We start from the raw sequence: 15129 nt of genomic DNA, 5'->3' as shown, positions 1-15129 counted from the left end.
AAAATATTATTTATGAAAAAGAAGGTTTTGAAAAGAGTATAAAAGATTCTAACCCAATTACCAAGAACACAGATTAACGCTCTAGCCAAATGAGTTATGGAATTTTCGAAAATTTTAAGAAAGATTATTTTTGAAAACACCAAACTTAAAGTTTGGCACAGGATTTAACAGAAAAATTATTTTTGAAAAAGGTTTTAAAAAATTATGATAGCCAATTACCATGAACATAAACACCACGTTCTAACTAACTGAGTTATAAATTTAAAGTGTTTTAACAAGGGATAAATAATAAAAGACTCTAAACCAACAAGAAAGATTTTTTTTCCTAATCTAAGCAACAAAATAATCCGTCAGTTGTTCAAACACGAACAATCCCCGGCAACGGCGCCAAAAACTTGGTGCACGAATTGTGAATCACACTTTTCACAACGCGTACCACTAACCAGCAAGTGCACTGGGTCGTCCAAGTAATACCTCACGTGAGTAAGGGTCGAATCCCACGGAGATTGTTGGTTTGAAGCAATCTATGGTTATCTTGTAAATCTTAGTCGGGAAGTCAATTATGTTTATCAGTTGAATTGCGAATAACCAAGAGAGCATAAATTAAAGGTTACTTGTTGTGCAGTAATGGAGAATATGTTGGAGTTTTGGAGATGCTTTGTCTTCTGAATCTCTGCTTTCCTTTGTCTTCTTGTTCACGCACGCACGTCCTCCTATGGCAAGCTGTGTGTTGGTGGATCACCGTTGTCAATGGCTACCTTCCATCCTTCCAGTGAAAACTACGCTCACGCGCTCTGTCACAGCACGGCTAATCACCGGTTGGTTCTCGATCCGGTTGGAATAGGATTTACCATCCTTTTGCGTCTGTCACTAACGCCCAGCCTTCAGGAGTTTGAAGCTCGTCACAGTCATTCAATCCTTGAATCCTACTCGGAATACCACAGACAAGGTTTAGACTTTCCGGATTCTCATGAATGCCGCCATTAGTTCTAGCTTATACTACGGAGATTCTGATTAAGGAATCTAAGAGATCCTCATTCAATCGTATATAGAACGGAGGTGGTTGTCAGGCACACGTTCATGATTTGAGGAAGGTGATGAGTGTCACAGATCATCACCTCCATCACAGTTAAGCGCGAATGAACATCTTAGATAGGAACAAGCGTGTTTGAATGGAAAACAGAAATACTTGCATTAATTCATCGAGACACAGCAGAGCTCCTCACCCCCAACAATGGGGTTTAGAGACTCATGCCGTCAGAGAATACAAAGTTTAGATCTGAAATGTCATGAGATACAAAATAAGTCTCTAAAAGTTGTTTAAATACTAAACTAGTAGCCTAGGTTTACAAAAATTGGATAAACTATGATGGATGATGCAGAGATCCACTTCTGGGGCCCACTTGGTGTGTGCTGGGGCCCACTTGGTGTGTGCTGGGGCTGAGACTTAAGCAATTTACGTGCAGAGGCCATTTGTGGAGTTGAACGCCAGTTTTTATGCCAGTTTGGGCGTTCAACTCCAGCTTTTGATCCTTTTCTGGCGCTGGACGCCAGAATTGGGCAGAGGACTGGCGTTGAACGCCAGTTTACGTCGTCTATCCTTGTGCAAAGTATGGACTATTATATATTGCTGGAAAGCCCTGGATGTCTACTTTCCAACGCAATTGGAAGCACGCCATTTTGAGTTCTGTAGCTCCAGAAAATCCACTTTGAGTGCAGGGAGGTCAGAATCCAACAGCATCAGCAGTCCTTTTTCAGCCTGAATCAGATTTTTGCTCAGCTCCTTCAATTTCAGCCAGAAAAATACCTGAAATTACAGAAAAACACACAACTCATAGTAAAGTCCAGAAATATGAATTTTTCCTAAAAACTAATAAAATTAGACTAAAAACTAACTAAAACATACTCTAAACTATATGAAATTATCCCCAAAAAGCGTATAAAATATCCGCTCATCACCGGGTCATATTCAAACTATTTTTCAAACTCTTTCAAATAATACAATAAATCAAAATCATTTCTAATATCAAAACATTTATAAAATAAAACCAATTAAAAATTCAACCGCTTTCAAAATCAAACCATTTTTATATCTCAAATCAAGTCATCAATTCATCAATTTATTTCTTATTAAATCTCAATGTCATCATCAAATCTCACAAATTTCACTTGATCACCAACAACATTTCAGCCCCGAATTCATCAAAATAATTCGGTTCTTGGCTATACTTAAATTGACTGAATCTCAAACTAATCACAAATACTAATATATCACAAAAATTTAACATAAATTAAGTCAAATTCAATCAACAATCAATCACAACATCAACTCACTTATTCAATACATATTTATTCATTGAGAATTTATCAAAACCTTACTTCCGTGCATAAATCAAAACAATGGAACTTTCAAAGGAGCTTTCTGATCGAGCTGTTGAAGAGAAAAACGTTAGAAATTGTTTGTGTCTCCTAGAACTCCAATTGGCCGAACTCAAGAGGAAGAAGAACTACGTTACTGTCAGCTTTTACCGAATAAAAGTGATGCCAACGTATAAAAAAAATAATACGAACACCTTTATCAAATTAAATTTTTTATTAGAGTTACGTATCTCAAGAAATTAAAGTCGAAATTTCGGTAGGAGTTATGGTTTTCTTCCATGCAAGCTTCGGACTCTCTCTCCCTTATTTTCTTTCTTCTTGTTCGGTGGTAATAAGAAAGAAATGAAGAATGATAATGGATGATTAATGTTATAAAAGAAACACGTGTCAATTATGTATATATATGCTTATATATAAATAAGCCACGTTTATCTTTTCCTTGTTTTTTTTCTTATTTGTTTAATGGCTTAAGCCAAAAGAAAGGAATAAAGGAAGTTAATATTAAATAATAATACTAATAAAGTATTATAATTCCATTAAATAAAGGGTCAAGTTTCATTTCTTTTTTTTTTTTAATAGCTTTGTTGATAATTTTTTTTCTATTATATATACATAATGAACTCATTTATAATAATAATAATAATAATAATAATAATAATAATAATAATAATAATAATAGATTAACTTAAGTTTGCCTATCAAAGTAATTTTTAATAAATAATTTAAATTAATAGAATAAGTCATAATTTAATTAAATTTCAATAATCATAAAATTTAATTTAATTATTTTTGTTAAAAATAATTCTCTTAAAAATAAAATTACAACAAATATAATAATTTATAAATAACTAATTATTTAATTTTTAGGAATCAGGGGTATTACATCCTATTTTACCTATAAAAATTTTTGTCCTTGAAAATTATTACATTGAAATAAATTCAAATTCAAATCAAAGAAAATAAGGTCCACAAAAAGAAGAGATAAACAGAGATACATAGAGACAATAAGATATGGTTGGAAAATAATCAAATCATATTCTGAGAAGGTCCAAAACAAGAATTCCAATGAGGATAATGAAAAAAAAACTGGAACGAGTTCGTGTAGCACGAATAAAGAGAATACGTTGAAATGAATCCTTAAAATATAACTTCTAACGCTTCCAAACCCCGTTATTTGCTTAACCTATTACTTATATTATGATAATCCATTAGTGTTCCCATATGCATGAATCATTAGTATTAAGTTGGCCAGACCTAATACCATGAGAGATGCAACGATCGACTAACAACATTAATTAATAGACAATCATGCATCTGAAACTCAAATTCTTGTCACTAAGACAAGTTCTATTGCATGACAGACACTCAGAGTATGCAGTAAAGTATAGTTAGTCATTCTCAAGGCACTAACAGGAACAAACTGTTCTGATACCATAATGTAACACCCTTACTTTTAGCACCTCATGATCGCACTAAAAGTCCAAGCGCTACTTACCTATATTCCTTTAATTATATACTATGTTTATTTAATATTGAGTCTTTGCGAGTACAAATTGATAGTTTAATTAAGAAAACGGAAAGGTTTTACTTTTAATCACCTAATCACAAAGATATATATATATAGACTTATTTTAAGATTCTCAAATACAAGTCATATCCCCTCTAAAAATAAAATATAATAAACGATGAGGGAAAAATAAAATCTAAGAACTTAACTCGTGAGTATAATCTTCTATGCTCCTGAAACTCTACACTAAACCTTCGAACCTATAGCTGAAAGGGGTGGAGATAGAGGATAAGAACTGAGGAATTCTTAGTAGGGTCGGAGTTAGAAGTTAAGTCCATTTTGCCATTATTAACCAACCGCAACTAACAGCAGAACACTTATAAACATAAATAATAAAAGAAAACAGAAGTCAATCAGTCATGCAGCACACACACACACACAATCACAGAGTTACATAACACAGAGATATGCGCAAACAAGCTTTATGCATGTCTAGTCCTATCGCAGGTAATGAGCTCATTTGTCGGTTTCGACCCGCACCTGACGCAATCCAACTCGCAAGTCGGATAAGGCATTCCAGCGACATAACCTCTGCAAGTTTCTAGTTCTTACAGGCGTTGATTCTCCAGCTGAAGTATGTCGAACATGACCTCTGCAAGTACTTGCAGGTGCTGATTCTCCAGCTAAAGCATGTGACCCCTTCTCCTGGAAGCCATTCTATATTTATGAACGTCCCTGTACAATCAAAAACAAAGCCCACGACTTATTAACATTTATTCTTCGGCACCTTAACCATACTATCGTCACCCTCTTGTGACCTTTTCATAATCACACATACCGATTTATCTTCTCCGTTTCTTTTAAAACCAAAACCACCTCTTTGTGACATTCACCAAAACCTTTAAAACAATTTCACGTAAACTAATTCTTCTTTCAAAAGACAAAGAAAAACCATTTATTAGTTTAACCTCTCAGCAAGGCCTCTAGACTTTAGGGGAGCAACAACCAATCTCATTTTCTTAAGTTCGTTAGAAATCCTTAATAATCATTGTTTTCTTAAATTGCATTAATCAAATAAAGTTTCTAAATCAAATCAAAACTAAATCATACAAATCAAGAGTTCCGAACCAATTTCAAAACAAAAACCAACCCCAATTTCATCCGTAAAACCAATTCTTTAACTTTTTTCAAGACGTCGCAAAACGAAATCATTCAATCAAAATTCAATTACTTTTAAAGTTCACTTAAACTCCTCTAAATGAAATTCTTAAGTCAAATTCAAAACATAAGCCCTTTTCATATTTTAAATCAACCTTAAAACATAATACTTTTTTAAATAATTTAAAATCGTAAAATAACTATTTTCTGAATAAATCAAAAATTAAATAATACAATTTCTCAAATCCAATCTTTTTCTAAATAACATTTCAAACAAAGTCTTAAATTTTATAACAAAATTTCGGCAGCATCTCCCCTAAAACTCGAACTTTGTCACCCTTCTCAGGTCCTATCCAAACAATTTTTCAAACTCTTTCAAATAATACAATAAATCAAAACCATTTCTAATATCAAAATATTTATAAAATCAAACCAATTAAAAATTCAACCGCTTCCAAAATCAAACCATTTTTATATCTCAAATCAAGTCATCAATTCATCAATTTATTTCTTATTAAATCTCAATGTCATCATCAAATCTCACAAAGTCCACTTGATCACCAACAACATTCCAGCCCCGAATTTATCAAAATAATTTGGTTCTTGGCTGTACTTAAACTGACTGAACCCCAAACTAATCACAAATATCAATATATCACAAAAATTCAACATAAATTAAGTTAAATTCAATCAACAATCAATCACAACATCAATTCACTTATTCAATACACATTTATTCGTTGAGAATTTATCGAAACCCTACCTCCGTGCATAAATCACAACAACAGAATTTTCGGAGGAGCTTTCTGACCGAGCTATTAAAGAGAAAAACGTCAGAAATCGTTTGTGCCTCCTAAAATTCCAATTGGCCGAACTCAAGAGGAAGGGAAACTACGTCACCGTCAGCTTTCACCAAACAAAAGTGATGCCAACGTGTAAAGAGGAGGATACAAACATATTTATCGAATTAAATTTTTTATTGGAGTTACGAATCTCAAGAAATTGAAGTCGGAATTTTGGTAGGAGTTATAATTTTCTTCCATGCAAGCTTCGGACTCTCTCCCTTATTTTCTTTCTTCTTGTTCGGTGGTAATAAGAAAGAAATGAAGAATGATAATGGATTATTAATGTTATAAAAGAAATATGTGTCAATTATGTATATATATGCTTATATATAAATAAGGCACGTTTAGCTTATTCTTTAATGGCTTAATAAGCCAAAAGAAAGGAATAAAGGAAGTTAATATTAAATAATAATACTAATCAAGTATCATAATTCCATTAAATAAAGGGTCAGGGATATATATATATATATATATATATATATATATAAAAGAATAAATTACCATTTGTATTCATGAAAGATAAAAACGCTAACAAATATATCCATATAAGAATAAAACGATAATTATACTCACGGAAGATAGCTTTTGTGTGCCAAAAATACCCTAATGGACTAATTGTGTAACCAACGTCTGGATACTCTTAGCATATGGAAGCCATCTTCTGTGATTATAATTGTCGTTTTATTTTTATATGGGTACATTTGTCAATATCTGTATCTTTTATGGATATAAATGATAATTTATTCATATATATATATATATATATATATATATATATATATATATATATAAAAAGCCAAGTTTTATTTATTTTTTTAATATTTTCTTAATAGCTTTGTTGATAATTTTTTTTTCTATTATATATACATAATGAATTCATTTATAATAATAATAATAATAATAATAATAATAATAACTATAAAAGATTAACTTAATTTTGTCTATCAAAATAGTTTTTAATAAATAATTCAAACTAATAGAATAAGTTATAATTAAATTAAACTTCAATAATCATAAAATTTAATTTAATTATTTTTGTTAAAAATAGTTTTCTTAAAAATAAAATTTAAATAAATATAATAATTCATAAATAACTAATTATTTAATTTTTAGAAATCTGAGGTGTTACATCCTACCCCACTTATAAAAATTTTTGTCCTCGAAAATTGTTACATTGAAATAAGGTCAAATTCAAATCAAAGAAAATAGAGTCCACTAAAGGAAGTACAGATAAACAGAAGTACATAGAGACAATAAGATATGATAGGAAAATAATCAAATCATATTCTAAGAAGGTCCAAAATAAGAATTCCAATAAGGATAATGAAAAAGAGACGGCACGAGTTCGTGTAGCACGAATAAAGAGAATACGTTGAAATGAATCCTTAAAATACAACTTTTAACGTTCCCAAACCCCATTATTTGCATAACCTATTACTTCTATTTTGTCTATGATAATCCATTAGTGTTCCCATACACATGAATTATTAGTATTAAGTTGGTCAGACCTAATACTATGAGAGATGTAACGGTCGACTAACAGCATTAATTAATCAATAGACAATCATCCATTTGAAACTCAAATTCTTGTCACTAGGACAAGTCCTATTGCATGACAGACACTCAAAGTATACAGTAAAGCATAGTCAGTCCATTCCCAAGGCACTAACAGGAACAAACTTCTCTAATACCATAATGTAACACCCTAACTTTTAGCACCTCATGATCGCACTAAAAGTCCGAGCGCTACTTACCTCTATTCCTTTAATTATATACTATGTTTATTTAATATTGAGCCTTTGCGAGTACAAATTAAAAGTTTAATTAAGAAAACGGAAAGATTTTATTTTTAATCACTTAATCACAAAGATATATATATTCACACAGCATTATATACATATACTTATTTCAAGATTCTCAAATACAAGTCCTATCCCCTCTAAAAATAAAATACAATAAACAATGAGGAAAAAATAAAATCTAAGAACTTAACTTGTGAGTATAATCTTCTATGCTCCTGAAACTCTGCACTAAATTTTCGAACTTGTAGCTGAAAAGGGTGGAGATAGCGGGTAAGAACTGGGGAGTTCTTAGTAGGGTCAGAGTTAGAAGTTAAGTCCATTTTGCCATTATTAACCAACCGCAACTAACAGCAGACACAACTAGAAAATGGATTAATACAGACAGATTTACAGACAGATTTAGTCTTTATTACAGATAGATTTTTGGTTACCGACGAAATTACCGATGGATTCTGTCCCTCTGTAAAAGCCCCGTCGGAAATTATTTACCGATGGATTTTTTTCCGTTGAAAAATTACAGACGGATTTTTACCAGTTACCGACGGATTTTCCCTCTGTAAATTCTCCATCCATTTCCCGAAGACGACAAACTTTTTGACGGATTTTCCATCTGTAATTACAGACGGATTTCTGACGGATTTTTCGTCTGTAATTACAGAAGGATTTTCAGACGGATTTTTCGTCTGTAATTACAGACGAATTTTTCGATGGATTTTTTGTCTGTAATTACAGACAGATTTTCAGACGGATTTTTCGTTTGTAATTACAGACGGATTTTCCGACAGATTTTCTGTCTATAATTTGAACTTTGGAAAATCATCTCACACTCTGATTATAGATAGAAAATTCGTCTGTAAATTCGTCAATAAGGTAAAATAGAATTTTTTTATTTTTTCAATTATAAAATAAACTTGTTTTCATACAAAATAAATATAAAATTAATACAAATTGTTATATAATTTATATTCAAATATTTATAATATTTTAAAAAATAAACAAATTCATTGTATTATCAAACTAAAAGAAAAGTACTATAAACAAGCAAGTCAATATAATTCAAAATATAAACAAAGTGTATTGATACATCAACTATAATAATAAGTAACAAACATACATCAACAAAGTCTATTGAGTAAATTAAAAGTTGTTAATGGGTATCCAAAGAGCTCTAAATGATTTTTCTCATACTAGTAAATTAAAAGACCTATATTTCAAGCAACTCCTATTCAATTTCCTAACTTATTTGAACAATTTTCGCTGCTCTAATAATTAATAGATGAAGTTGGTGAAGGAGGTCCTATGTTAATTCCACTTATCTCATCTGCAAAATTCACTTCACTTGCTCTTTCTGCTGCTGCTTCTTCTTCTTCATCACTACTTTTCTCACAAGAAAACTTTGCCTTTTTGTTCCTCAATAAAAATGTCCAGAGTGAGAACATAGACCCTATCATTAATAAATTCAGATAAGTGATCAACAAAATAAAAATTGATATCTTTAAATTAATAATATGCAAAATAACAAACCATATCAAGATTAGTTGGCTGAGCAAATAGCAATTAGCAATGAAAAAATGAAGCTCAACCAAAAGATGCACTATCATATACCAAGGGAAAATACAACTACACCCTAATACAATGGAGGTTACATCATGCTACATTAAAATGTACTCATTCTGAGATCACATTTATGTGGTGTAGACTAAAGTAAACAAAAAGCCAAAATCGTCATCTAATCTTTTCAGTTTTTATAGCTTCAATATAGAATTTCTGAAAACAAAGTACAGAAATAAATCAAATGGATGAAAAATGTAAAACACAATCAAATGTGAATTGATTTTGGTATCATTCAGGGTGACAGATCAACTTAATTTCACTATTTCATCTATAGAATTTTTTATTTTCACTTTTTTCAGTTCTATGTTAAAAATTGTTTAGCAGCCAAAAATTGGAGAAGGATACAAATCATCTTCATTGAAGCTAGAATCCGGCACAGCGAAATACAAACCTTGTCATCGAAGAAAACTTGAGTTCAATTTGATCTGGCAAAATCCCATGTTAAAGTGAACTGCATTTATTGAACTAATCATAAATTTTTGGGTAAATTTTCATCTTAACTTAAAGATTAAAATAATCTGACATCAGACTAATAAAGACTCTACTCAATTAACTGGTCGAGAAAATTAGTGCAGTGATGGTATCAGAAAGATAATTGTGATCCCAGGACAACTCTCTTGTTCATCAAGATATGACACTTGGTGAATAATAGAGTCATACTAGTGGCTGGTGTTCTCTCACAGCTTCTTTTTCTTGGTGTTTGATTAGCCTGAACATAAGACAGAAAATATCATAATTTAATCTTTAATTTTGTGAAATCAATTTAAAAAGAAAAATAAACCATTGGTAACATGGTCAACCAAATGCATGAAAAAAAATTGCTAATTGCAAGCAAGTTCTCACCCCTACAGTGTTGCCATCACTTCCATCACTAGAACCCCCAGTATCCACACTGTTCATATCATCAAAAACGTAGTTATCCACAAGCACCTAATAGAATAACTAACTCTTGGACTAGTCTTCTAAATAGAGGGATAAAATTTGAGTTTAATCCTACTAAAGAGTATCTGATTTCCCCTCCATGACCCCACAACGTAAGAATTCAAAAAATAAAAAATAAAAAAGAATCTACAGAAATTTATATAGAAAGGAAACAGACTAACAAATTTTTGTGACAGCTTATTTTCAGTTCTAAGCTCTGTACTATCAGTATGGCCATTCCCAGTTGACATTGCAAGCCCCTCAAACCCTTTCAGATAATTTCTCCCACAAGGTCCGACTTAAGAAAGGAATGCTATGCAGCTTTACTGATAACTTACACTTTGAACTTTGAAGACAGCATTCTCATACATACCATCTGTGGTTTAGACTTGTTATTATCTCATGAGTTCTGTTTCAACCAGAAATTTGTGACCTTGTTTCCATATTCAGCTTGGTTTCAGCTTAGTTAAAGAAGGACACTGTGTCAGTTACATTTAAAACGAATGCAACTGAGCTGATTCAAGGAGGTCAGGCAATAGCAAAGCATGGATCTTGGACTCTGCTAAAAGGTGGCATAGTGGCCAACCACTCAAGCCCTGCTGAGATTCTTTTTCAGGTGAAGTGAATTACTTTCTAGACTTAACACCTGCATGTTTCTTAGCTTTAAGAACATGAAAGAAATAGTCAAATGCTCAAATGGTTCTGATTTTCTTTTATTTAGATATCTTTCGGATTAGTATCTAAATCGGACCGATCAACGGTAGGTAAACCCGCTAAAAATCGGCCATTTTGTGTCAAACCGGTCTTCAACCCTTGCGTTTTTGGAATTAATTCTAAAATGGTACCACGAGGATACGAACCTGCAACATGAAAGATTAGCACGCATAGCCTAAACATTGCACCAGCCTTGCATTTGCTTTTGTATGAGCTAATTAATATATATATATATATATATATATTACGTAAAAATTATATATAATTAAGGACTGAAAAGCTTTTATGATAATAAAATAAATAAATATAAATATTTGAATTATCTAGGTCCACAAACAGGATCAAAGGAAACACATTTGACATTTCAGTATATTAGTTTTTCTTATTCTATTGTGAACTATTGATTGATATCATTACAGTAGAAGCCAAACATTCATGGGCAATGAACAAGACAAGTTCTAATTTTTCATAAACCATGAAATAAATTACATGAAAGTAGCTAGACTTACAATAAGAATGGTAGGATGAGTATAAACCCCTCCAGGTGAATAAAGTGCTGCATAAGGTGGCATCATAGGCTGAAAGAAATAGAAAAAGTTGGCAAGTTAGATCTGGCAAATTGTCAGCAAAACACCAATGAAACTAAACCTTGAGTTCAATTTGAAGAAGGAAACTTGTGAAAAAACAAGATTAGAACAATAGCAGTTCATCAGGTCACAAGAAGCAGATGAGATGGTTCTACTAACCAGTGGTCAGCAATTCCAGTAAAAGCAGAAGCAAGATATACTAGGGTTGCATGGCTGCTAAAAGAAAACAAGATTAATTCCACCACTTACATAAGCATTGTAAAAAAAACACAAATTCACGTATTTATAAAGTGAATTACACAAATTAGACTAACAGAACCAAAAAGTGAACAGAATGGAGGATACTTAAATAAAATACATGTCATGTTTCAGATTTAAATTAGGATATCCCAACATGTTTCCTTCATTTTGATAGCCATGATGTACACAAATAACCTTGACAATAACCTTGACAACCCAGTGATAACCAACAGGTGCAATGGAGCACCGCCATAAGCATTAAAATAAGAAAGAAGGGTTAAAAAGCATGGTTCCTTATCAAGAATTACCTCTCGGAGAGCTTCAAGTTTCCATGCACAATAGCCAGAACTTTCTGCAGATAACTATTGCAAGAACTCATCGGATTGCTTCCTAGGCTCACAACCTCTCTCTCTCACACCCCTGCACAAAAACTCGAGTTATAAAAAGCAGCAAAGGAACAATAAAAAAACAAGGAGGTTTTAATTGAGTAAACGGTTCTTATAGCATACCTCGTAAACAGAGATTCTTGCAACATGTGATCCATTCTATTCCAAAAGAAGTTTCTTTTTTCTGGGAAAGAGAATATCAGTCTTAGAGAAGAAACACTGCCCTATAGTAAAAGGAATGAGCAAACTAATATCATAGCAAACGAAACTCAAGTTCCTATAGTAAAAGGAATGATGAATGAAAACACAAAAATCAGCACTGAATATCAGTAGCAACAAAGCATAGAATTCAGGGTTAGTTGAAGAACCTGGTGATGAGAGAACTTTTGCGTGGTCTAGAAAATTGCGGATGGATCCTCGTTGCAAGTATAGTTTCTAAACCTTCAAAAGTCCTTTCATACAAACGTTTTGGTTGTCACAAGTAACAAATCCCTTTGAAATTGATAACCGAGTATTCAAACCTCGGGTCGTCTTCTCAAGGAATTGCAGGGAAGTATGTTCTTATTATTGGTTATGAAGATTGTAAATTGGGGGTTTTGGAAGTTTGGGCAATGCGCACAGGTATATTTTCGAGCAATAAAAATAAATAAATAACTGTAAAATAAACTCTTGGCAAGGTATGAGAACCGGAAATCCTGTCCTTGTTATCCTTATCAGATGTGATGAGAATTAGATTTTAATCCCACTTAGTTAAGTCAAGTGGACTAATTAGCTTGATTCTCAAGTCCTAGTCAACTCCTGTGGAGAGACTAGTGTTAGAGCAATTCTAGCTAAAGCAAAATCTGCCAATTTCAATCACTTGCTGAGTTTGATAACTCAAGTACTACCAATCACTTGACCAAAGCCAAAAGGGAGAAAAATATCTAAATTAAATTAAAAGCATCAATATAAGCAAAGCAATCTTAAATCTGAAAATACCTCGAATTGCATTAACAAAAGAAATTAAATCTGGCATAGATGTTCATAAATTAAATTGAGAAAATAAATAAAAATAAAGAACCTGGGATTGAGAGTCACTCCTAAAACTAAGAGAAATCCTAAATCATAATCCTAAGAGAGAGGAGAGAACCCCTCTCTCTAAAAACTACATCTACTCCTAAAATTGTGAATTATGGAAGCTTGTTTTTGAATGGATGCATTCCTCCACTTTATAGCCTCTAATCTGTGTTTTCTGGGCCGCAAACTGGGTCGGAAACAGCCCAGAAATCGCTGGTTGCGAAATTTGCCACGCTGATTTTCGTCACTGCGACGCGGCCGCATGAGTCACGCGGTCGCGTCACCTAGCGTCAGAGAAACTATGACATATTATATATCAAATCGAAGCCCCGGACGTTAGCTTTCCAACGCAACTAGAACCGCGTCGTTTGGATCTCTGTAACTAAAGTTATAGCCGTTTGAGTGCGAAGAGGTCAGGCTGGACAGCTTAGCAACTTCTTCATCTTCTTGTATTCCTTCCACTTTTACATGCTTCCTTTCCATCCTCCAAGTCATTCCTGTCCTGTAATCTTTGAAATCACTTAACACACATATCAAGGCATCTAATGGTAATAAGGGAGGATTATTATTTGGTAATTTAAAGCCAAAGAAGCATATTTTCAATCAAAGCACATAATTAGGAAGGCAAATGTAAAACCATGCAAATAGTATGAATAAGTGGGTAAAGAGTAGATAAAAACCACTCAATTGAGCACAAGATAAACCATAAAATAGTGGTTTATCAATTGGCATGTTTGAGACAAAGCCACCTCTGTTCTCAATGCTGCCCCGCTCAGTATTAGGTTCATGATCAGTAGTCATCTGTACAGCCTCCCCTCCCCTTGACAGAACTTGCAACATGAAAATAATTAATTAAGAGTGAAATAGCAAGAATAAAGATACATATTACTACTTATGTACGCATAAAAGAAAAGCACAGCAGTGAAGAAAACAGAGACTGAATCTGAATTAAAAAATGGAGACTCAATTGAAGATACTAGTATAATTACTACGAGCAGAAGCTAGTCACTAATGCCTAAACACCACAAAAGAATCAAAATCAAAGCCAGATTGAGGCCTAATCAATTTTCAAAACCTAATCTAATCCTATTTTAACAACCTAAAAATCCACTAATCAGAAAACAAATCTAACCAAATCGCTTGTCCCTCATAACTCTCGCCATGTTAAACGAAGGGAATCTTGTGAAGGCCTTCGATAAAACGTCGTCGTTCACCTCGTTCCCTAGGTTGCCGCAGAACAAGCGATGGTCGTTCTCCGGCCACTCGGCCAGCGAGGGATCCTCCCATGTCTGCCCGGCGGCACGGCGGGGAACTGCCTTTCACTTCGCATCGGTCTTGTGGTCGACGTCGCTGCTGGCTATGGCAGCCTTCATGCTCTCGAGAGCCTCCGGGGTGATGGTCTGGGTGTCGCGCTGGAAGAGTTACTGAGCGTCACGCTGGAATTGGTGGTGGTGTGACGGTGGAGGAGGATAGCTGTATGCGGCAGCAGCGGGGGCAGCGGCGACGGTGGGAGGAGGGGGACGAAGGGGTGGGACGTAAGGCGGTTGTTGAAGGTGGAAGGGGGTGGGGAAGTAAGAGGGATCAGAGGAGTAGGTGATTTGAGACGAGGAGGAGAAAGATGAGGAAGGGTTTGCCATGGAATTTGATCGATCTATTTGGGATCGAAATTAGGGTTTGTTATCAGACACATGTTAGAAGTTCAGTGTTTATTTCTTTTGATTTGTGTGCTGGAAATGGGGCTCGGGGCAATGGTAGGTTTAGTTTATTATTTCCGATGAAAAAATTTAAATTACAGATGGATTTTCTGTCTGTAATGTAGTATTTTTGTCTATAATATGCCATAGTTGCTCTGACGCTAGGCGACGCGACAGCGTGACCCATGCGGCCGCGTCGCAGTGACGAAAATCAGCATGGCAGATT

At 33.6% G+C, this 15129-nt stretch overlaps 1 pseudogene; it reads right to left on the bottom strand.

The window, feature by feature from the left end:
* Positions 1–14336: 14336 nt before the first annotated feature.
* On the bottom strand, positions 14337–14846 carry LOC110267442 (uncharacterized; annotated as a pseudogene).
* Between the last annotated feature and the right edge of the window lie 283 nt (positions 14847–15129).

This window comes from Arachis ipaensis, chromosome B10, assembly GCF_059453495.1.
Source record: "Arachis ipaensis isolate K30076 ecotype BB chromosome B10, ASM5945349v1, whole genome shotgun sequence".
In the NCBI taxonomy this organism is placed as follows: domain Eukaryota; kingdom Viridiplantae; phylum Streptophyta; class Magnoliopsida; order Fabales; family Fabaceae; genus Arachis; species Arachis ipaensis.
This window is presented reverse-complemented; position numbering and strand designations above follow the sequence as displayed.